General features: G+C 45.2%; 1 protein-coding gene across 1 annotated transcript in view; it reads left to right on the top strand.

Annotated features, from left to right (window-relative positions):
* The first annotated feature begins 1,172 nt into the window (after positions 1–1,172).
* GNG4 (G protein subunit gamma 4) overlaps positions 1,173–22,960 on the top strand; it is a 150,021-nt gene continuing 128,233 nt past the window's right edge. The window contains exons 1-2 of the mRNA XM_088481623.1: positions 1,173–1,372; positions 1,744–1,866. The gene's annotated coding sequence lies outside the window, so the exon portion shown is untranslated. The remainder of the gene's footprint in view (positions 1,373–1,743; positions 1,867–22,960) is intronic.

The following is a 22,960-nucleotide window of genomic DNA, read 5'->3' as shown; positions in this document are numbered from 1 at the left end:
CGAGTCAGGCACCAACGAAACTGGGATGCCTTGGCTCGGGGGCGGGGTATAGGAGGGGGACCGTAGTGCATCCTGGGAGCCTGAAAATGTAACTCTATGGTGCCCGATGCCTGACATCATCACCTATACCCCCCAAGGTATCCTGTGGATACCCTATGGACCCTGATGTAGAAAATTTTATTTTTCACATGCTTTTGTAAAAATTAAGTGATTAGAACCCTATAGGAGCATACACACTAGACGATATGCTCCCTGAGCGATATCGTCTAGTGTGTCCCTGGCAGGGTGTGCTCAATGTCGTTCATGACACCCGCTGAACTATATCATTAACTATATCGTTCAGCGCCGGGCTCTTTCCCCCCATTCCCCAACATGCAGCAACCTGACAATATCGTCAGGTTGGCCTGCATGTTTTGGTGCATACACATGGTCAGATTTTTCTTCAGATCTGAACGATAACGATTTAAAATATGGTTCAATTGTTCATATCTGAAGGAAAATCTGACATATCTGAACGATGAATGATGCGCGTTCCCGATGGTCAGATAACAATATCTGACATCTGATGTGTTTGCAGTCAGATTTGGACGATTCATTTCATTTTAATGCAGTCAAAAATCGTTCATAATTCAAATCGTTCAGATCGTTGAAATCGTTCATCTGACAAATCTGACCTTGTGCATGCTCCATTTGCCAGATGTACGATAAAGATGAACGACTTGCGGGAACGCGCATCGTACATCCTTCATCATTTAGGTAAAAAAAATGGACGATAAAGTGAACGACTGAACGATAACGATATCGTTCAGTTGTCCACTTTAATCGCCCAGTGTATACGCACCATTTGTCTTTACATGTCACCGATTTTTTTAAAGATTTGTCGTTAACGACAAATAAGGGGTAAGGGGGGCTGTGAAAGATGAGAAAATCAGGAAGGACATGAAGAAATCCCAGAGTCATACATACTGTACATAGCCCCTGTCAGAAAGATGGCTACGCAGCAGTCACGGATGTCCATGCAGCCTGGTATCAGACACGTGTGTGCAGGAAGGCAGGAACACACTGTCAGGTACACGAAGCATACATGTGGGGAAGCCGTCCTCCTCCATGTGTGCTGGCTGCCAGGCTCTGATGCTATTTATATGATGGGGAGGACTGAGCGTGGGTGCGAGGAACAGCGCGTTTCTATAGTGAATCAATTAGCAGCAGTCAGTCAGAACAGGAGCTGCCATGAGCAAATCCCTGCCGGCAATTGCTTTATGTTTCTTTCTCTGCATTTGTCACATAAGCAGCGCTGGCTGACTGTAGCAGCCACCATCACTCCGCTTCTTACCGGCGATTTGCCACTGCATGTCTGCAATGTTCCCCTCCGGTAAGTCCTGGTTAAATGCATGCACTGTGGTGTGTACATTACAGTCCTCCCATCCATTCTCTCCTGTCTACACATTATCCGCGGTAGCACAGGAATGGTGGCTGCCAGAGGGAGACACTAGCAGCCGGCTGCTCTATCTTGTAGCATTACGAATGGGTGATGCCTATATAGACTAGTATTTCACTAAAAAAAATTCAACTTAAAATGCATGCCTACGTTTCATTCACGTTTAATATTTTGATTTCTGGCCATGGTTATAGTATATATATAATGTAACGGTAACGATAATCAGCTGTTTTAATATCTGCCTCCTCCGTTATTGTGTCATGACGGTATCTCATATGTAGGTCATTGTATCTGTGTATTTGCAGGTCACTTTCCCTGGGTGGTATGTCAGCGCTGATAGAAGGTGTACTACAAGACTTGCATGAAAAGGATTACTGATCTGGAGTACAGTCATACAAGTCTGTATTCTGTAAAACACACAAGCTTTGGTGAGTCAGTAGTGGAAGCAGCTGCATAATAATGACGTTTTAATCGATAAACCTATGTTTTGCTTGTTGTTTAACTAGTGCTGGTTTATAAAATGAATTTCATTTGTAATCTGGTTTCGTGCATGGTTTGCTGTGCTGATGGCCAACATCATTCCCATACCCACAATGGTTTCACTTAGTGGTTTTGGCAATGGGAGACTAATGGGTTTATGTACTAATAACCGTGGGCCAACCACGATTATTATCTATCCATATCGCCAGGGATATTTTAATTTTTAATGAAAATAGCCCTGCCATGTACAAAGGGCTACTGCAACCGCAGTCCCTGCGAGTTGTATCCCTGCGAGTACAGTCCACGCTCTGTAGAAGACTACGCCCATCATTCTAGCAATGTTTAATTTTTCTAATTACAGCCTCATTTATTCTTGAGAGAAATCATGAGTTTAACAGACCTCAGGACTGCCAGTATCACATGCATTAATATTGTGCATTTTAATGTCTTTTTAAATTTATTGGAATGCACCTGGAATTGCTGTTTTCCTTTGTAAACTGTGTTTGGAAGGTACAATAGATATTAAAAACATAGTCCAACGATCAATTTCTGCCACCTACTAGGATATTAAGGGGTATATCTGCCAATAATCATGGAACTGACGCAGTTATTATCTATCCATATAGCAGGGGATATTTTTAAAGGAAATATCCCCGTTCTGTACAAAGGGGAACTCCCAGAGACAGTGGTTGCGTAACCACTGTCCCTACGAGTTATATCCTTTGCAAATTGTAGAAGTCTATCACGTTCATGAAAGACTGCTCCGGGTAAAGCTGACCCTGCACATGCGCACAGTGTCAGCTTCCGGACCCAGCCGGAGTCTGCGAGAGAGAGATTGAAAGATCTCTCCTGCTCCTAAGCTTCCATAGGCTTAAAGCAGTTTACACCATCTGAAGATGGTGTCTATTACAGGGGCCAAACTCCGAAAAGCTTTGCTTTTTGGAGTTTAGTACTGAGGAGTCAGATTGTTGTCCCCATTGATAATAATGGGGAATGCAATCTGAAATGCTAATTAGCACCTTGCCGGAGATTTCTGTGAAATCTCCTACATTGTGCTATTAGTACATAGGAAAAATACCTAAAATTATGCAGAAACTGCAGTTTCTACATAGTTTCATGTAAAAAACGTATTGATGCACCGTAAAAAATCAAGTACAATAGTTTGCAGGGTACAAACCAGGGGTGTATTCATGATGGGTGCAGGGTGTGCGGTGCACACGGGCGCTGTCGCAATCCAGCGGTCCCGGCGGTGGGTGGTGATCCTCTCACCTCTTCGTTGCCCGCAGCTGGCCACAGGCAGTCCGATGTGTCTCATGTGCGGGATCTTCCTCTTGACGGCGGCACACGTCCTGGCAGCACACGTCTCCTCCAAGGTACTTCTGTTACTCGGGCACTCCTCCTATCAGCTTTCAGCCGATGGGGTCATCCTTAAGGTTCCTCCAGCTCTCCCAGCAGTCCTCGGCGGCAGTTCATTAGGCTGGTCCTTCCCAGCAGCAGCTTCTCTCGCACTGACAGTTCTCCAGGATCCGGACCGTGAAAGACTATTCCCGGTGGTGGTGGGTGAGCTTGGTGGCTTATGATAGCAGGTGAGCAGCTACGGCACAGATAGGGACAAATAGCAAAGGGTATAAAACTACCAAAGTGGCGCTACCACGGGATGAAAATCTTAACCCTGTAGCAAGCAGCTGTACAAAAAAAAGAGGATAGTTAGTCCTCATCAACAAGTAGAGAAAAGAGGATATATACTGCGCTTAGCTGAACAGGGTATAGTTAATCAGAAAATAATTTTATTACATATAACTATATGCGCCACATACAATATAAAATATACACAACAATATATCATTATATCATGCAATAAAAATAAAATGAATAAAAAAGAAAATTGCTAAAACGTCACTTTCCCACTTTAGAAGTAAAGTCCCAGATGTATAAGCAATTGCAGGGAGCCTTAAATTAGTGACCTTATAGAGAGCTCTCTTGATATTGAACTTAGGTCAACGCGAACCACTTCCAGTGTGAATAATAGTGGTCCTTAGACAATGCTAGCAAGATGTAACAATCCAAAATACCTCATATCCAAAGTTCCTCAGATAGACACATTGGGTAAAAAAAATGTCACTTGTTGCCATATTACCGTGTGTCAGATTCAGTCAGCTGGTGGCGTGTGAAATTGCCTCTCCTGCCATCGCAGCCTGTATCTCTGGCCCAGTGGGCGTTTGATATTTCAGCTGGCAAGGTGTGGGGACAACTCCTTGGTCGTCAAAATGTTAATCCCAAATCCAGTCGGCTGATGGCATAAATGATAGGATGTATAGTAATCTTGCGGCGCCAATCTTCCTTTTGATAAAGCTGTGGCTTAACACAGCGAAACGCGTTAAGGGACTGGCATTTCCCTTTCCCACCTACCCAGACCAACGGGAGCCATTATCTGTCTATTCCATCTCCTATTTATGGAAGATTGGCGCCGCAAGATTACTATACCTCTTATCATTTATGCCATCAGCCGACTGGACTTGGGATTTACATTGTGACGACCAAGGAGTTGTCCCCACACCTTGCCAGCTGAAATATCAAACGCCCACTGGGCCAGAGATACAGGCTGCGACGGCAGGAGATGCAATTTCACACGCCACCAACTGACTGAATCTGACACACGGTAATATGGCAACAAGAGACATTTTTTTACCCAATGTGTCTATCTAAGGAACTTTGGATTTGAGGTATTTTGGATTGTTATATCTTGCTAGCATTGTCTAAGGACCACTATTATTCACACTGGAAGTGGTTCGCGTTGACCTAAGTTCAATATCAAGAGAGCTTAAGGTTACTAATTTACGGCACAGATAGGGTCCTGTCCCGGGGCAACAGGCAGGCAGAGTCTTCCCGGAGACGGGTATCCTCTTTACCTCAGCGGCATTCTCCTCAGTGGATAGTCCCCATGGCGTCCCCAGCGCCGTTCCTCATAACCAGAACAACAGCCCTCACCCCGCCCTCCCAGGGAACCATTATTTTAAGGGGATGTGCCGCCAGTCTCAATCCCGACAGTGGAATCCCAGCAAGGGATTTAACATTGGTGTCGAAATACCGATGCCTGTGTTAATCCTGACGCTGGAACACCGAGGACGCCAGCCCGAATGAAGGTAACTCCGGGGAGCCTTTAGAGTTAGCTGCGGGGGGGAGGGTTAGGATTAGCAGCTCTAGCGGGGTTAGGTTTGGGGGGGGGAGATTAGGTTTAGGCATCCCTAGGGAGGAGGGTTAGGGACCACCAGGGGGAGGTTAGGCTTAGGCACCCCCCGGGAGGGTTAGGTTTAGGGTGCCGGGAGGAGAGAGGGTTAGGTTTACGCACCCCTGGGGGGGATATAGGGTCAGGCACCACCCCGGGAGTTTAGGGTTAGGCACCCCTAAGGGAGGGTTAGGGGGGGGAGAGGGGACGGTTAGATAACTTACCTGACACTGTTGGGATTTCATCCTCTTGGGCTGACGCTGTTGGGTTTTGAACCGGTGGCTAAACAGCTGCCGAAGCCTCATTGCCTAGACAAGCCCACCTCCCCGGTTCGGTCTAGCAACTTAATTGGCCAGGGGCCACAGTAACAGCCCGCCTCGGGACTGATGTCCCCGGGAAGAAGGCTCAGGCGCCATTTTCCCGGATATATGCCCATGCGCAGTATTGGCATTAAGCCAGAATCTACTGCCTGCCAGAGAGGAGGGGGCCCAAAGGGAGGCTGCACATGGACCCCCTACTCTCTTAAAATGTCCCTGGTACAAATAGCTTTGTGGCCGACACTAGACAGGCAGTGCTTTCATACACATACAATAATTTTTTTTTTATTCTTTTTTAATAAAAGTAAACTATCCAGCACAAAGATGTACCTAGGCAGCAGAGAATGCACTGATTCACACGGTTTCCATCAGATTACATATTTTGTACTTCCCTGCTGCCATGCTGTCTCTCAGATTAATTTCTTGCCCATAGCAAAAGACGTAGTCATGTAATTAGCCCACAATGTCGCAAAGTGGCATCCATACTGAGAGCCTGCATAGTTGCACTTTTGTAAATAACATTAACTGTGGGCTAGGGGTGTACTTATCGGGGGGGCCCCCAATAATTAAGTGTCTTAGTAACCGTGAGTTGCAGCGATGGACACTTAAATACCGAACCAATTCGAATAGCAGCTGTCCTCTGTATCCCTAACACTGTTACCGAAATAGCAGTGTTACTTACCACTGCAGCTCCTGCCCATTGTGCATGCGTGTCCTACAGATGTGTCCTTCTACATCTTTGCTGCAGTCCCTCTCGGCACACCAGGTCCCGTGAGAGACTGCTAGTGCCAGGCGTCTTTTTTGCCGAAAATGCTTCTAAGTCGCTATGCGATTAGGATGCACGAGCAGACTGTGCTGATTAATTTGATATGCTACACTTGTATATTTGTGTGCGACTGAGTCTCTGAATCTGTATACGAAGTGCTACAATGTAGCGGTCGCAGCTTTTTTTCATTTCAAGTTCCGTTGTTGTTCAGATACAGACTCAGGTGCACACACATATATACAAGTGAAATTAATCAGCACAGTCTGCTTGTGCGTCCTAGTCTCATCGCATTGCGACTTAGACGCATTTTGGCAAAAAAAGATGCCTGACACTAGCAGTCTCACGGGACCTGGCGACCCACTTATGCCAGGCACGTTGTATTGAGGCTAGATGTATGAGAACACTTCTGTAAATTCATGCATGCAAACAGCTGCAGAACACGTAATGCGGAGGTATCCTATCGGATCCCTTTTCGCAAACCACCACTCCTTCCCATAGGAAAGAGGGGCTCCAGGAACCAACAGCATCTGAAGATGACAATGGTTCCTGCAAGCAAACTCAAAAACTTATATTTTTGGAGCTGAATATTAGGCAGCCCCACAGTGGTGTAACTACAGCAGGGCTGTCCTTCGATATCTCCATATTGCGTGATTAGTACCTGCTTATTGGAGGTGATTCCACCTAGCCCTGGAGTGGGCAAAATACGTCCCATCAGCCGGTTTTGTCCGGCCTCTCTCCTTTGCCCCTCCCAACACCTGTGTGTGGAACTTGCTGAGTGTGAGAAGGGGGCTGTGCGTTGCTGTAGTGCAGTTGTGCGTGGCCATTTAGTTTGCACTTTGTAGCCATCTGCCAGCTAACAGGTAGCCTTTTACTGTGTACATGTGACAAAGCAGGCCCCTCCTCCCTGCTTCTTTTATTGGTCCTCCTCTACTGGCAATAACTGGCCTCCTTTTGCTGGGACAGCTGCCTGCCTGTCTGGGACCATACAGACTGTGCACTCCAGACAGTCCAGAAATTCTCAGACTGTCTGGACTCTGGACAGGTGTAGAGATGTGTCCTGCTGGGGACACATTTGTGGCCTGCGTTGGAACTGGCATCGGATCACAGGGATGACGGTGGAGCTGCTATGGCTTTTCCAATTTGATGTTGGCTCATAAGCGTCCGCCAACAGCCAATTGTGGCTGCACCCACCCACTGGCTTTTGTTTGCCAGCGCGAACGGTGTCCCTAGCGGTCGGTCTGTCCCCTTGTCCAGTAGAATCCACATTGGGACCTGTAAAACAACCAACAGAAAAAACCTACTCGCCTACCCCTTGGTTCCAGTCCTCTTCTGTCCATGTTGGCATCTACCGTCGTCTTAAAAGAAAAAGAAAACCGCAAAGCCTGGACCCAGTGGACATAGGGCCCGATTCAGCAAAGAACGCACGCACTTGGCCGATGTTTTCGCACTGCTCATGCGTATGCATCGCAATGCACGTGCACAAACTAGCCAGTGCGATCGGGTTAGGGTATGCCGACCACACACACTGTGTACGCAGATCCCTTCCGAAATTGATTGACAGGAAGTGCCGTTTGTGGGGGGTGGCCAGACGAACGCAGGCGTGCCTGTGCATTGGGACGCCATTATAGGGGCGTGCATAATTAAGGCAGTGCGGCGGCATAAGGCAGCCACACCGTAAGCTCTACACAGAAAGTGGTCAAAATCCTGCGGGAGGTCAGGTCAACAACTAATATGCTAATGCGTCTGATGCTTCTCGATGTTTACGCTATCTTGCATACTGATCAGGCTTTAAGTAGAGGGAGATGGGCAGCTTAATATGTCACTTTGCGTCTGCGTCTTGTGCTGCAGTCTCCGTGCGTATGCATCGATTAGCATATTCTCGCAGCAGACAGGTGCGTGCGTTCTCTCCTGTGCGTTCCTTGCTGAATCAGGCCCATAGTACCATCCTCTAAGTCCGGTACTGGTTGTGCTTTTAGGGGGGACCCCACATAATTTTTTTTTATTTTAACACTTTGGTATCTTTTTTCACACAGAAGCATGCATGGATCTCACTGATCTGTGCATGCTTCTGTGTAACTCGCACCTGCTCAGGCTATACTCGCTAGCCTGATGCAGGTCTATGATTTTGCAAGTTTTAGGTAAGTAATATTGTGCAAGTTAAAAACTTGTACATTATTACATTGGCCAAGTTGTATGTTTTCCATGGGAAACCATCTGGATTCAAGTTTGGCCATTGCGAGTTGCAGGAATGCGAGAAACATGCGAGTTTGCATGTTCTCGCACCCTATTACATTGTGCGAGTTCTAAAAATGTGCGAGTTTAGCAATAAACTCGCACATTAATAAAACTTGCCCCTAATTATATCCCCTCTATATGTCCTGGAGAGGAAAAAATTTATGTAATGAAAATGAACATTCTTTCAAGAATCTTCTATTTGTTCCCCACTTTGCAAATTAAGATATTGAAAAAAGCAATTCTGATCAGAGCACATGTTACAGTGAGGCTTCTACTATAACAAAGATTCTACAACATGACCTGTTTAAGTCTATTATTGGTATTACATTGCCCACCACAAATCCTGCGCTGGGTGGGCATAAAAAATGACTTGATAGAAGAGAACTCTCTTGACGTCTTTCCATGGTTCGATTAACAACACAGACCAAAATCTGTTCTTTCTATTCCTACAGTAGAACTGACATTTGAAAATGGAGCATAATCAACAGAAACCTCCACATTTCAGTTTATCCCCACTGTAGTAACCCTCATACAGGTTCACCTATTCCCACGACATGGTTCGCACTTATGCTCTATAGTACGTGTTGTACCCAAGAATTGACGGTGGGAAAAAAACCACTGGGTCCCTCAGGACGTGCTCTGACCAATCAGCAGCGCTGTCCTGTGATCTCACTCAGTTTCATATTCCATTGGCAATGGAAGGGGAGAAGACTATGGCATGTGCTGACCTGCCCTCCCCTAAGCCTCTGATTCACTTCGGATTTGCCAAATCTTCTGAGCACCGTGCTGTGCGGCTGGGGTCTGTTACAGCCGGGCAGGGGATGAGGCTGGTGATATACAGTTGGTAAACTGTGTGGCATTGCCTGGAGCAGCTCAGGGGATTGAGGCCCTGATTCAGAGCCGGATGCTCTGACAGGGCGCTCGCTCTGAATCAGGGCCGTCCCTCCTTCATTTTGGAGCGGCCTCCTGGCCGCTCGCATAGCTGTGGGTGACCACCCACAGCTATAGCGAGCGGCCAAAATGATGGTCGCGATGGTCAAGACCATCGCGACCTTCGGGCTTGCGACGAGATCCTGCGGTAGGGTCTCGCTGCCGTAAGCCCAGGAGTGTTTTTGGCTCTATCAGAGCCAAAAGCACTCCCACTGACATCACTAGTGATGTCAGTGGGGCCGGCCCCAGACGGTAGGCGTTCCCATGGGAACGCCTCCGTCTGGGCAGCCACGCCTCCGGCACGCCAACCAAAGGGGGCGTGCTGTCAATCACCATCGACAGCACGCCCCCCCTTGATGCGAGACCCATAACGATGGCTTGGGCGTCGTTATTCGGGTCTCGCGTATGCACACGACGGAGGCGCCTCCATCGTGCGCATGCGCACTTGGGCACCATCAACCCGCTTGCGAGCGCTCACCGCTCGCGAGTGGGTCTAAATCAGGCCTTCAGTGTTTATCGGCCGCAGGGAGGGAGCCGCTGTGCCCAGCACACTACAGTGCGTGTACACCTCATTCCGCAGTATGAGCGGCGCCAACCAGGCCCAGCCCGATTCAGTTTCCAGGGTTAGTTTAATGCTGGCCATACACCTGCACGACCAGCATTATATAAGATTCACCTCATGACTCCCCGGAGCTCGACGGCAGTCCCGGCGGCACGATTAGTTGTTTTTCTTTGTACACGATCTCTCGTATGATCGATCGTGTGCCTCACGCGCTCATCAGGAAAAAGTGATTGAAATTACATGAATGGACGCACGATGCATTGCATGCACAAAATACACGGTACGATCTGCACACGATACGTTTGGCTGCACATCCGATCATACGACCCATTTTCGGATCCTACTAAAAATAATACACGATTTTTACACGATTCGATGTACGATTCATTGAAAAATGGGCAAACGGCCCAAAATCGTGCAGGTGTATTGCCAGCATAAGACTGCCAAGGGGCCCATGTCTGGGGATTGGTCCCTATATGCCCATGGGCTTCAAATACAAATGGTCATCAAGCAATTCAACACAGCTGTTACTGGTCAGTGATGTGTTCAAGCTAATCCAACCCATGCCACGTGAACACACACCACACCATTATGGACCCACCACCAGCCTGTTGACAAATGGCATCCATGGTCTCCATTTAGTCTGCAGCACACCTGAACCCTACCATCACCCCGAAACAACTGGAACCGTGACTCAATGGACCATGCCACATGTTGCCAGTCCTCCAGGGTCCAATCAGCAATGTCAGGATTCAGCCTGGGATCGGCAGTTAAACACCACGGTGCTGACTTCCCCTAACTAGCCGCGCGGTCAGACACCAGGTGCGGCAGCGGGTGACATGCTGGGTATTATCCCCGGGGCCCTGTTGACTTCTACGCAATCCTCCATATCTGAGTTCCCGCTGCGGCGGTCATGTGTGCAGCCATATTATCTGTCTCTCTTGACCAGACCCTCCACCAGTGGTAGCCTGGTCACCTCTCAACTGACTCCTCCAATAGACAGCTACCTAATGGTATAAAGCAGGAATCCAGGAAACAGGAAGTCGCTTGAACAACTTATCTTCTCCAGTATCTGCTAGCTTCGGGTCGCTGTTCCAGGCTCCACGCTGATGTATCCTCAGTACGCTTCACCAGTCTCTGTGATATTTTACTTCAGTCACTACTATTGTTCTCCAGTGATATTCAGAATTGGTCACTACCAACATTCTTCAGTGATATTCAACATCACTAACTACCAGTGGTATTCAACATTGGTCACTACCAATATTCTTCAGTGATATTCAACATCAGTCACTACCAGTGACATTCAGCATCGGTCACTACCGATATTTTTTAACATCGGTCACTATCAATCTTCTTCATTGATACTCGACATCAGTAATTTCAGTGAAATTCAACATCAGTCGGGGGCGTGGCCTAGAGTAGCTTGGAGCAGGCAGCACCTTCTCGGCTTACCCGTTGAAATCCTGATAAAATATCCTGTATTTGGTTACTTTCTCTCCAGATTGCCTCCTACTGTGGGGTAATCTCTCCTGTCTGCTTTGTGATCTGTGGTAGACTCTCCGCTGGATATGTTCCGGTACTCTCCTCGGTAATAGGCGCTGCTGGGTCCCACTGACGCCCGCACCGTCGCTGCTGACGCCCACTACCCCGCCAACGCTGCTGGGTCCCCGACGCTGCTACTGCCCGCTGCAATTGCTGTGTTCCAGCGCTGCTAACTCCCGTATGAATGCCGTCTAGTCGTTATGAAAAATAATTGCTTTCCAATCTAATTTTGTGGTTCCAAAGCACAAAAAATTATTTTATGTAAAAAGGTAAAACGATAGAAGTTTAACACTTAGAGTAAAAAGTACAAAGTATATAATAAGTACAGCTGATACATACGCAAGCGCACTGGATCCAGCATACAGTCATTCAGTCCTGAAGTCTGTGGTCACAAAGAAGATGACTGTATGAATACCCTTAAATTGCTAGAGAGAAATAATCGCTGTCCAGACAATAATTGTGGTTCCAAAGCACAAAAATTCTTATTGTATTCAAAAAGAAAGGTACACGCTTTGATCTAGCACAATTAGCGCAAAGACAATTAAATACAGAATATAACATACAGCCCAATACATACGCGTGCGCACTGGTCCCAGCATACAGTCATCAGTCCAGAAGCCTGTGGTCATCCAAGGAGAATGGCTGTATGTTGGGATCAGCAAGCAGGCTATATACTTTACAGATCACAGATAACAACAATTTAGACAGACAAACATAATTCCATTGATTCTTGGTCTTTGTAGTACGCTGTAGTTCATAGGACAGTTCATATGTTGACAACAGGGGTATGGTCTATCCCTCCAGACGAGATAACACTACATACAAAGTACATATTCTAACCAATAATTCCCTATAATCCATAACCACCGAACGCAAGATGCGACTCCTTCGCCGATAGATTCAGATATCTGGAATTAAACAGAGTGTCAGTATGATACCAAACATGACATATCTACAAAGTTCTATACCTTACATATCGTATATGCACACTTTATACCATAACGATTGTCTAACAAAACCTTTTCTTAATGCTAGGGAACCTCTTCTATATGTGCTTGCATAAGTAATAGTGAGATATTTGCAGGAATTCAGCAGTGTGTGTTGTGCGCCTGAACGCAGAGCAAACGCTGCGCTGTGTGCAGGGGTTGTGTACAGCGCAAACGTGCTGTGTGTGTGTCTATATTTACAATAGCAACTGTGTATACGTGTGCACGCATTGTGAATACACATGCGATCGTTTAAGTGTATATGTGTGTGTGTGTGTGTATATATATATATATAGATAGATATATATGTGTGTGCGAATGTGCATCAGTGTGATGGGTTCATATATATATATATATATATATATATATATATATATATATATAGCTTTATCCAGTAACTGGTATTATTGATATTACTATCTGAATTAAGTTAAGAAATGACAGACAATGGAGTTGTTCTGATCAGAGATGGCCAGCAGATACTTGATGGAATCACAATGTAATCAAAGGCCTCTCCAGCCTATTTGGAATGTAAATGCTAGTTCCTTTAGGCATACAATGATAGTCAGACTTAAAGACAATGGTTCATTCAAAACACTCGTCTGCACCTCACAGTATGTGTGTTTTTCAATTATCTGCCACAGACATACACAGAACCTGTCTCCTATACACTGGCTAAAAGTTGCATTTTTAAATATATATATATATATACGCATTTGTGCGCATCGGCTTGCTTCCGACGCAGAGTAGAGTCCGATTTACTCTTTATCCGCCCATAAACGACTAGATCGTCAGATAATTATAAACGATCATAACCAATTATTTTACTTCGGCAGTCCATCCTTTGATAGCAAACAATACGCTATCACACTCTGGGTCTCATTCAGACCCGCTCGCGAGCGCAGGACGCTCGCAGGCGGGTCGATGGTACCCAAATGCGCATGCGCACGACAGAGGCTGCTCCGTTGTGCGCATGCGCGAGACCCGGCGAGGAAGCTGTCACTCGTGGTCTCGCACCAAAGGGGGCGTGCTGTCGATGGTGAGTGACAGCATGCCCCCTTTGGTGGGCGTCCCGGGGGCGTGGCTGCCAGACGGAGCCGTTCCCACTCCCATCACTAGTGATGTCAGTGGGAGTGATTTGGGCTCTGATAGAGCCAAAATCACTCCAGGGCTTGCGGCAACGAGACCCTACTGCAGGGTCTCGTCGCAAGCCCGATGGTCGCGATGGTAACCCACAGCTATGCGAGCGTCCAAGGGGCCGCTCCAATTTTAGGTAGCCCGGCCCTGATTCAGAGCGAGCGCTCTGGTCAGAGCGTCCGGCTCTGAATCAGGCCCTCTGATCTTAACGGTATGACAACATTGAACCGTTAATAGTGCGTCTCCGGAAGGGGTAAAACAACCCTTTTACGCACTCAGCGGATCATATACGAGACCATTGTCAAGATGTGGGGGAATAGAGACTTCATTATCTAGGATGTTTAAAAATAACATTAATAATACATTTATGCATGACCACACGATTTTATATTTCATCATCTGATGGTACACTCTAATTCAGGGTTGTAATACAGTTCTTCCTTGACCTTGGTATACATAATATCATTGCTTACCACCATCATTTCTGTTTCTCTGTTTGCCCTTGTACATTTTCCACACTTCAAGACATTAGGAACACACCTGACACATAAACCAATTACTAGGATGACAATAAGTATGAGGATCAGGAGCTTGCCTACGCTCGCAACCATTTCCTGGACCCACTCTCCTAGACTGGAGAACCATTTTACTGGGTTCAACCAAGAGAACCACTCTTCTACCTTTTCCTCTACTTCAGCCACTGAAGCATTATGGTTCTTCCGAAATTCCCATTTTAGCTGCAGATTTTCATCCATTTTCCGGTCTATCACCTCCTTGGGGTCACTAGTGTTATTTGTGATGTACGTGCAACACTTGACACCAAATTGGGTGGATAGTCACACAGTACCCTCCAGTGACATTATTATTTAACACTAGCCTATGTTGCACAAGTTCTTTCTTGTAAGCCTGTAACTCTTTACCTGTATACCTGAACGTGTCATCATACATCTCGGTGATCTTATCTATTAATTTAGCAAGATCTTGGATGCATCTAAAATTTAAAGTACCCCGAGCGATCTTGGTGGGATCCAGTGCTACTAAAACTTGAAAGCCAGTTTCACTAATCAACTGTGTGGCTTTATGTACATCACCAGGTATCATGTTTCTTTTGTCTCGGTGTTCATACTGTGTGTGAAGATATGGAGATGGTGTATTCTTTTGGATACCAAGCATTTCACCATGTGTAAGGGTCATAACCTCTGGAAGTACCCTTAGCAGGTAGCATAAACCTTCTGAACTCGGAGAGAGCCACTTATACGCTTTCCTTCCACATATATAATATACATCATCGGGGAGAACGTAAGGAATAGAATGCATCATAATCATCAAACACATTTCCCTAAGCAAATGATCCTATCTCAGGTTCTCCCATCTGACTAACACACGTTTCTGGTTGTATAACCCTGGCACAGTACCCTTCTGGTACCCTACCAACCATTTCTTTGGTGTCACTACGTGTATACCGATACCGGAAGTGTCTCCCACTTAATCTAATTGTGCGTAAAAGTCCAAAATGTATAGGTTCATTATCAGCTCTTAGTAAAAAGGTCATTGTCTGGTTATTCCCAGTCACCTCCCAACTTCCTGGTTTATTGAAGTTGGTGATGTTCAAACACAAAAGTGGTCTATCTACTTGGTACTGGTGGAGTTTAAAATGAGGTGGTTTAGACATAAGAAATTTGCCATCCAGCGTCTTCCATTTTTGCAATTCCTAAACCTCAGAGATATTTAATGAAAATGGCACTATTGTCCCTGAGGCACGTGAGAGCACACCCAACAGTCAGTCTGGTTTAAAACTTTGCCCACCATGGTATGATAATCCTCTAAAGGATACCCACCCCAATACTGGTTATACTTAGGCTAGCACTGTTGGATGCATCTCTCATCGACTAGGGACCCACAAAACTCACAAGTACAATATTCCTCAGACGATAACCCTTCACACTGTCTCCGAGTTTCCAGGCTAACAGATCTCTTAGCAATTACTGTACTGAGTTTGGTCAGATACCGCCCTTGTGAATGTATGGCTCCTTCTCTCGACTCCACTCCATCGATATCACTATCGACCTCTCCCTCCATCATCTGCCCACCGTTACAGAAACAGGACATCCCGAACCAAACAAGGATAATGAGAGTTCTGGAAGAAAATAGGAACGCAAACCCAGCCTGCCATTCCATTGCTGGAATAGTGGACTGCAAATTTCTCTAGCTCAGGTACCTCACTGCAGTCTTTAACTCTCCCGGAACAAGCTCGCAATTGACAGGTCTACGTTATCTGCCTTGACTCCGCCTTGCATCTCCACCAGTTGATTGACTTTTCTGCAATGGGTGGAATGGACCCAGATATCTCTCTCTGCCACTTTCAAGGATGTTGTACTTATCAGCCACACATGATGCGGACCTTCCCACCGATCTGTCAGACAACTTGAACGTAAGAAATTTCTGATCATAACAAATTCTCCAGATTCAACATCATGACAGTTTGTTTCTGGCATATCAGGTGACAACAATTTCAATTTCTGCTGCTGCTGTTTCAACTGTTTACTCATTGTTATAAGATACTTTACAGTAACCTCGTTGTTACTCTTCAAAGCTTCCTGTGGACTTACAATCAGGTGTGGTTGTCACCCAAACAGTATCTCAAAGGGGTCTAGGAGTTGCCCTGATGCTATGAAGGACTAGTGGTAAGGCTTCTGGCCAACCTAATCTAGTTTCAGCCATGATCTTACTCAGTTTGTTCTTAATTGTACAGTGTACCGTCTCCATCTTGGCACTGGCTTACGGTCGATAGGGTGTGTGAAGTCTACTATTAATACCCATCAACTTACACATGTTCTATCACTTTCTATGATTCTAGGGATACAGTACCTGCATGCAAATTCCTGAACAATCTTTTTAGCAGTAAATGCAGCAGTATTAGTGGCAGCTGGATATGCCTCTACCCAATTAGAAAACACATCTGTACAGACTAATACATATTTGGGGTTCCTGCAGGGTGGTAATTGGATGAAGTCAATTTGGATTACCTGAAAAGGTCCGTCTGTCGGGAGGGATGTGGGATGGCTCAGTTGGTATTGTTTTTCCAACGTTCTTTCTCAAGCATGTCAAGCAGGACATTGCCCTCTTTTCGGCTTGTAAAGAGAGACCTGGTGCACACCAATACGCCCTGACCAACTTGCACATACCTTGCTTTCCCAGGTGAGTCAGACCGTGCGCTGCCTCAGCCAAGCTTGGGTAGTATGCCTTGGGTGCCACCGGCTTACCTTGTCCATCTCTCGAGAGCCCGGAGGACTCTTGTCCACATCCCTTTGATCTCCAGACTGCCTTTTCCTGAATGGAACACAAATTTTGCATCTCAATTACTTTCTGCGTATCAATTGCATGAAAAACCATCATTGTATTAACTGGCATGTTAATTCTTAACCCTGCTGCCCATTTGGCAGCTTCATCTGCCCTGCTATTGCCCAGTGACACGGGGTCTTCTTCACATGTATGGGCTTTACATTTGATGACAGCTACTGCATTTTGTAACTCAGTATACATAAGTTTTATCACTGCAGGATTTATTAAACAGAAAAAAATGGAACAGCATAAAAATGGAATGATATACCATGAATGTATGTGTGTGAAGTGTACATGCGTGTGTGTATGGGGGGGAGGGAATTTTTTTTTATTTAATTATTCACCTGCACTTCAGGCAGACTACTCGTCTATGGATAAATTGTGGAATACAATCTATCAGAGAAAATAATTATTGGTGCATGTATGTGCGTGTGTGTGGGGTCTCATGGTAATGTAGCCATAACGGTATAAAGAGATTGTTCTTCGTCATTTACAACAACATAATCCTGTGTATCAGTATACCTGCAAAACTCACCTTCAACCAGCGACTCACCTTTCTCCACCCTTTGTGCATCTTGAGGCACACATGGCAAGCATGTCGCTGGATTTAACGTATTGCACCGTTTACCTGGCTGAAGAGACGTGTCTGGTTTGGGCAAAATTCAGCAAAGCAGACACAGCATGTGGTGTATAAACAATCATGTCATGACTTCATACTACATTCTCGCTCTTGTTTACCAGAAGAGCGGTTGCTGCTGCACTTCTTAAACACGTTGGGAGTGATCTTTCCACAGTGTCCAATTGTGCACTGTAGTATGCTACAGGTCTGCTAGCATCACCATGTTTTTGTTTTAGGACACCTGCTGCGCAGCCATCAGCTTCTGTATAATACAACTCAAAAGGTTTTTTCATAATCTGGCATTCCCAGGGCAGGTGCTCTTGTCAGACTATCCTTAAGGTTAAGGAAAGCCTGCTCTATTTCCTCAGTATGTGTGACGCGGTCGGGTTTTGAGGATGACACCAGTTCCCGCAATGGTAATGCCAAAATAAAAAAACTGGGTTCCATGATTTGCAGTATCCACACATGCCCAAGAACGTATGGATTTGCTGCTGGTTTTGCAGCAGTGTCATCGTCTGTATGGCCTGTATTCTGTCAGTGGTCAAGTGTCGTGCTGGGCTAGACAGTGTTTTAAGTATTTAACCTTAGTCTGACATAGCTGTAATTTGCCCTTTGCAACCTTGTGTCCTGTTTGTGAGAGATGAAGCAACAACAGTTTAGTATCATTCAAACTTGACATAAACGAATTAGAGTACAACACATATTCAGCAAACCCTCAAATCATAAACTGCAATATTATATGTGGTTTACATGCGATCTAATACACAGATAATACAGTATAATACACCACCTGTTACCTTACTAAGAAGTGAATTCCTTAACTGCTGTATTGCAAGGATTTTTCAGAAGTACATACACATGCGCACATATAAAACTCCAGACAGAAAATTCTCATATGCAGCATGTACAAACTTATACATAGAGAACCTTCATATTTGGGTTTGCTGTGATTAATTATGAATGCATAAGTTTCAATGCAGATTGCCTAGACTTTCAAGGGGATCAAGGAAAAATAAACACATATAGTAGCTATTCTGGCCTCAGTTCTCAACCTCAATATTTACTGTAAACAAAGACACCTGATTTTTTTATTTTTTTATTTTTTTCCCTAGAGGTGCAATGACTAAGGCTTGTACACACTTAGAATTCCTAGAGGTGATTTAAAACACATTTTGTTTTTTTGTTTTGTTTCAGCTACATTTTTCTTTATAGTTACTTGTTACGATTTTTATCATTTTTGGTATTGGCTGTATCTTCACCTTCCACCGTATACGGTTCAGGTTACATAGATAACAAAGAAGACAAGTTGATAAGATAAGATGTCATCAGAGATATGGGTCAGTTCTCCATCGGTTACATTGTGTATCTTCCCGCGAAATAACTAGTTCAAACTGGCTACAACACTACATACAGAAAATAGCATTCTAATCAACAACTCCCTATCATCCATAACTAGCGTACACACGATCTCTTTGCCGATAGAAACGTATTTCTGCAAATAAATAGGGATTTATTTTGGTACCAAACATGACATGTCCACTGTATCCTGAACCTTAGATCTCTTTTAAATACATCTTACATCGTCATTATTAGCTAACAATACCTTTATTAACTCTGGTTATTAACTATAATGTGTGGGAACCATTTTATAAGTGCGTGTGTATGGGTGCGTATATGTGTGTGCGTTCGCATGTAATTGTGTTAAATTCACACCAGCACGCAGTAGCGTGCCAGTCACATGCTATTAGACAAGGGACGATAGTGTCGACAGATAATAATTGTAAAAAACGATCCCATCCAATTATCTGTCTTTGACACCCGCAAAAGGCAGCCATCTTGGTGCACCCAAGTGAAGCCACAGTGAGTACACCTGCTGGAGGTTACTACTGAGGCTGTGCAACAAGTTGAAAAGTTCTATCTCTACAATGGTGGATTCTTGAGGTAATAGTTTAAAAGCTGTAACTTTATCAAGTACCTAAACCCCAAAAGCATGTACCCTGGAACAATAGCTACCTAATAAAACAAACCCCAAGTCTAAACTCGCCCCCTACCCTGAGTTATGCCTTCCCAAAAAAACCCCATAGAGAACAGCAGAAAAGTGGTCCTAATTGACAGTGTCAGAAAAAACTGATAGTTGGAACTTTAGATTACTCCCAAATCCTAATTTTTTTATCTTTTTGCCCTGAAATTTGGCATGCAGCACCGAGCGACAGTTCTACCTGGGCATGCCAAATTTCAGCTCCATACCTCCAACAGCTTTTGAGGTGTAGCCCCTTAAACACCATGCTCCCCCCTCCAGAATTCTCTATGGAGATTTCCATTTTTTTAGATGCAGCCTTAATATAAGGGCACAACTGTGCCCTTATAATATATATATATATATATTAGGGGTGTGCACCGGCCACTTTTCGTGTTTTGGATCTGGATCTTTCTTCGTGTTTTGGATCTGGATTGGTTTTGCCAAAACCACCCTTCCGTGTTTTGGGTTTTGTGTTTTGGATCTGTATTTTTTTGAAAAAAAGCATAAAAACAGCTAAAATCACAGAATTTGTAGGTTTTTCTGCTCCTATGCTATTATTAACCTTAATAACCTTAATTTCCACTCATTTACAGTCTATTCTGAACACCTCACACCTCACAATAGTGTTTTTATGTCCAAAAGGTTGCACCGAGGTAGCTGGATGACTATGCTAAGCGACACGAGTGGGCGGCACAAACACGTGACCCATCTAGGCGTGATACTGCAGTGGCAGACAGGACGGCAGTTTGAAAAACTAGGCCCCAAACTGTACATAATGCAAAGAAAAAAAAGAGGTGCAAGATGGAATTGTCCTTGGGCCCTCCCACCCACCCTTATGTTGTATAAACAGGACATGCACACTTTAACAAACCAATCATTTCAGCGCCAGGGTCTGCCACACAACTGTGGCTGAAATGATTGGTTCGTTTGGGCCCCCACAAAACAAGCTGGCAATTAATCTGTCCCTGCACAAACTGGCTCTACGGAGGCAAGATGTCATCCTCATCCTCCTCATCCACCGATTCCTCACCCTCTTCAGGGTGTACATCCTCATCCTCACAGAGTATTAACTCGTCCCCACTGGAATCCACCACCACAGGTCCCTCTGTACGTTCTGGAGGCTGGTCTCCCTGGAAGAGCTGATAATTCATTTTGATGAACATCATCTTCTCCACATTCTGTGGAAGCAACCTCCTACGCCTTTCGCTGACAAGGTTCCCGGCTGCACTAAACACTCTTTCGGAGTACACACGGGAGGGGGGGCAACTCAGGTAAAATAGAGCCAGTTTGTACAGGGGCCTCCAAATTGCCTCTTTTTCCTGCCAGTACAGGTATGGACTGTCTGACATGCCTACTTGGATGCTGTCACCGATGTAATCCTCCACCATTCTGTCAATGGTGACAGTATCATATGCAGTGACAGTAGACATGTCAGAAATTGTTGCCAGGTCCTTCAGTCCGGACCAGATGTCCAAACTTGGTCCTGCCTGCCCTGCATCACCGCCAGCGGGTTGCTTAGGGCGGTGGAGGTGCGCCTGCGCTACTAACTGTATTTTCGGCAACGCTATCTTGCCGTGCGTACGCACTCTCTTGCAGCACGCACACGACGCTATATAGCGTTGCGTGTGCGCTCTCTTGCATCATGAGCGCGTTGCTATTTTGCGCCGCGTGCACACCACTAAGCTACATGTTCCCCTCATGCTGCCACAGCTTCAAGGATTCATTATATTTTACTTTTTTCTTCAGAGATTTCACCACACAGATGCTATCTCTAACATTGTTCAATATTTCCACATCAAAACTGCCAATGGTAGTTGCATACGCACCGTACTTTGTATGCATTATATGCCTTGCCGAACCTGTTGGTCCTTCCAAAAGCAACGCATCATCTAACATTTCCACTGTTTGTTTAGCACCCATCTTGGGCTAAAATTCGGAACTTTTCAAAAGAAATTTAGACTGGTTGACGGATTCACAGGCTGCGTCCACTCACCTTCACCCGCTGTGTACAACCAACTAATTGTTACAGTCAACCTACACAACAAGCAGCAGAATGCCGCCTATACAATATCCTGCCTTCCGGATAGGGAACACACAGTACACCTAATGAATGGGAACACACAGTACCCCTAACAAATGGGAACACACAGTACCCCTAACAAAAATCCCTTTTCGAGTACTTTCCACTGCTAGCAGTGATTTCCTCCACCACAACTCAGTTCACAATCACGGACTGCCCCAACCGTGTGGTTCAATCGCAATGCCCAAAGAACCTAACTGATCAATGGATTTTGCGATCACACTGAGAGACGATTTTACCTCTAGGGAACACACAGTACCCCCTAGTAGTAGGGAACACACAGTACCCCTTTCTGCAATGCACCTGCTATGTGTACCCTAGGAAACACACAGTACTCCTAGCTCTAGGGAACTCACAGTACCCCTAGTATTAGAGAACACACAGGACCCCTATTCTCATCACCAATATACGTCTATCATGCACCTTTTCTATGCAGAAAAGAAATGAAACTTTTTCTCAGATATGGCAGTATGATTTAAGAGACTCAAAACAATGTAATCACGTTATCAATACAACAATGCAATCTTAAACAATTTGTTTGAACACGTGGCAGCAATACCGGAAACACGTATATGCTATTGTGCGCCTAGTCGCATACACAATAATGCAACTGATACACAAAAGCGCGGAAATAAAAAATTACGCTACTTTGCGACTAGTCGCATACACAATAATGCGACTAACACACAAAACACGGACAGACAATAAAAGAAACAAACCTTCTCTCCTGTCCCCAAGTTCCTAATCAGCGCCCCTTAAGATCACAAAATAAAGGACATCGATTCCACACCACTGAATGGTAGCAGGGTTTCCAACACAGTGCGTTCTTGCCTGCTTATGCGCATTCCACCCTTTGGTGCGGAATCGAGATCCGTTCGCTATCGTGCGAATTACGGTGGCGTGATATCAACTGCGAGGCCCCTTCTATGAATACCCTCAAATTGCTAGAGAGAAATAATCGCTGTCCAGACAATAATTGTGGTTCCAAAGCACAAAAATTCTTATTGCATTCAAAAAGAAAGGTACACGCTTTGATCTAGCACAATCTAGCACAATTAGCGCAAAGACAATTAAATACAGAAAATAATATACAGCCCAATACATACGCATGCGCACTGGTCCCAGCATACAGTCATCAGTCCAGAAGCCTGTGGTCATCCAAGGAGAATGGCTGTATGTTGGGATCAGCAAGCAGGCTATATACTTTACAGATCACAGAAAACAACAATGTAGACAGACAAACATAATTCCATTGGTTCTTGGTCTTTGTAGTACGC

Source organism: Taudactylus pleione, unplaced genomic scaffold (genome assembly GCF_031769625.1).
Source record: "Taudactylus pleione unplaced genomic scaffold, aTauple2 ptg000275l, whole genome shotgun sequence".
Lineage (NCBI taxonomy): Eukaryota > Metazoa > Chordata > Amphibia > Anura > Myobatrachidae > Taudactylus > Taudactylus pleione.
This window is presented reverse-complemented; position numbering and strand designations above follow the sequence as displayed.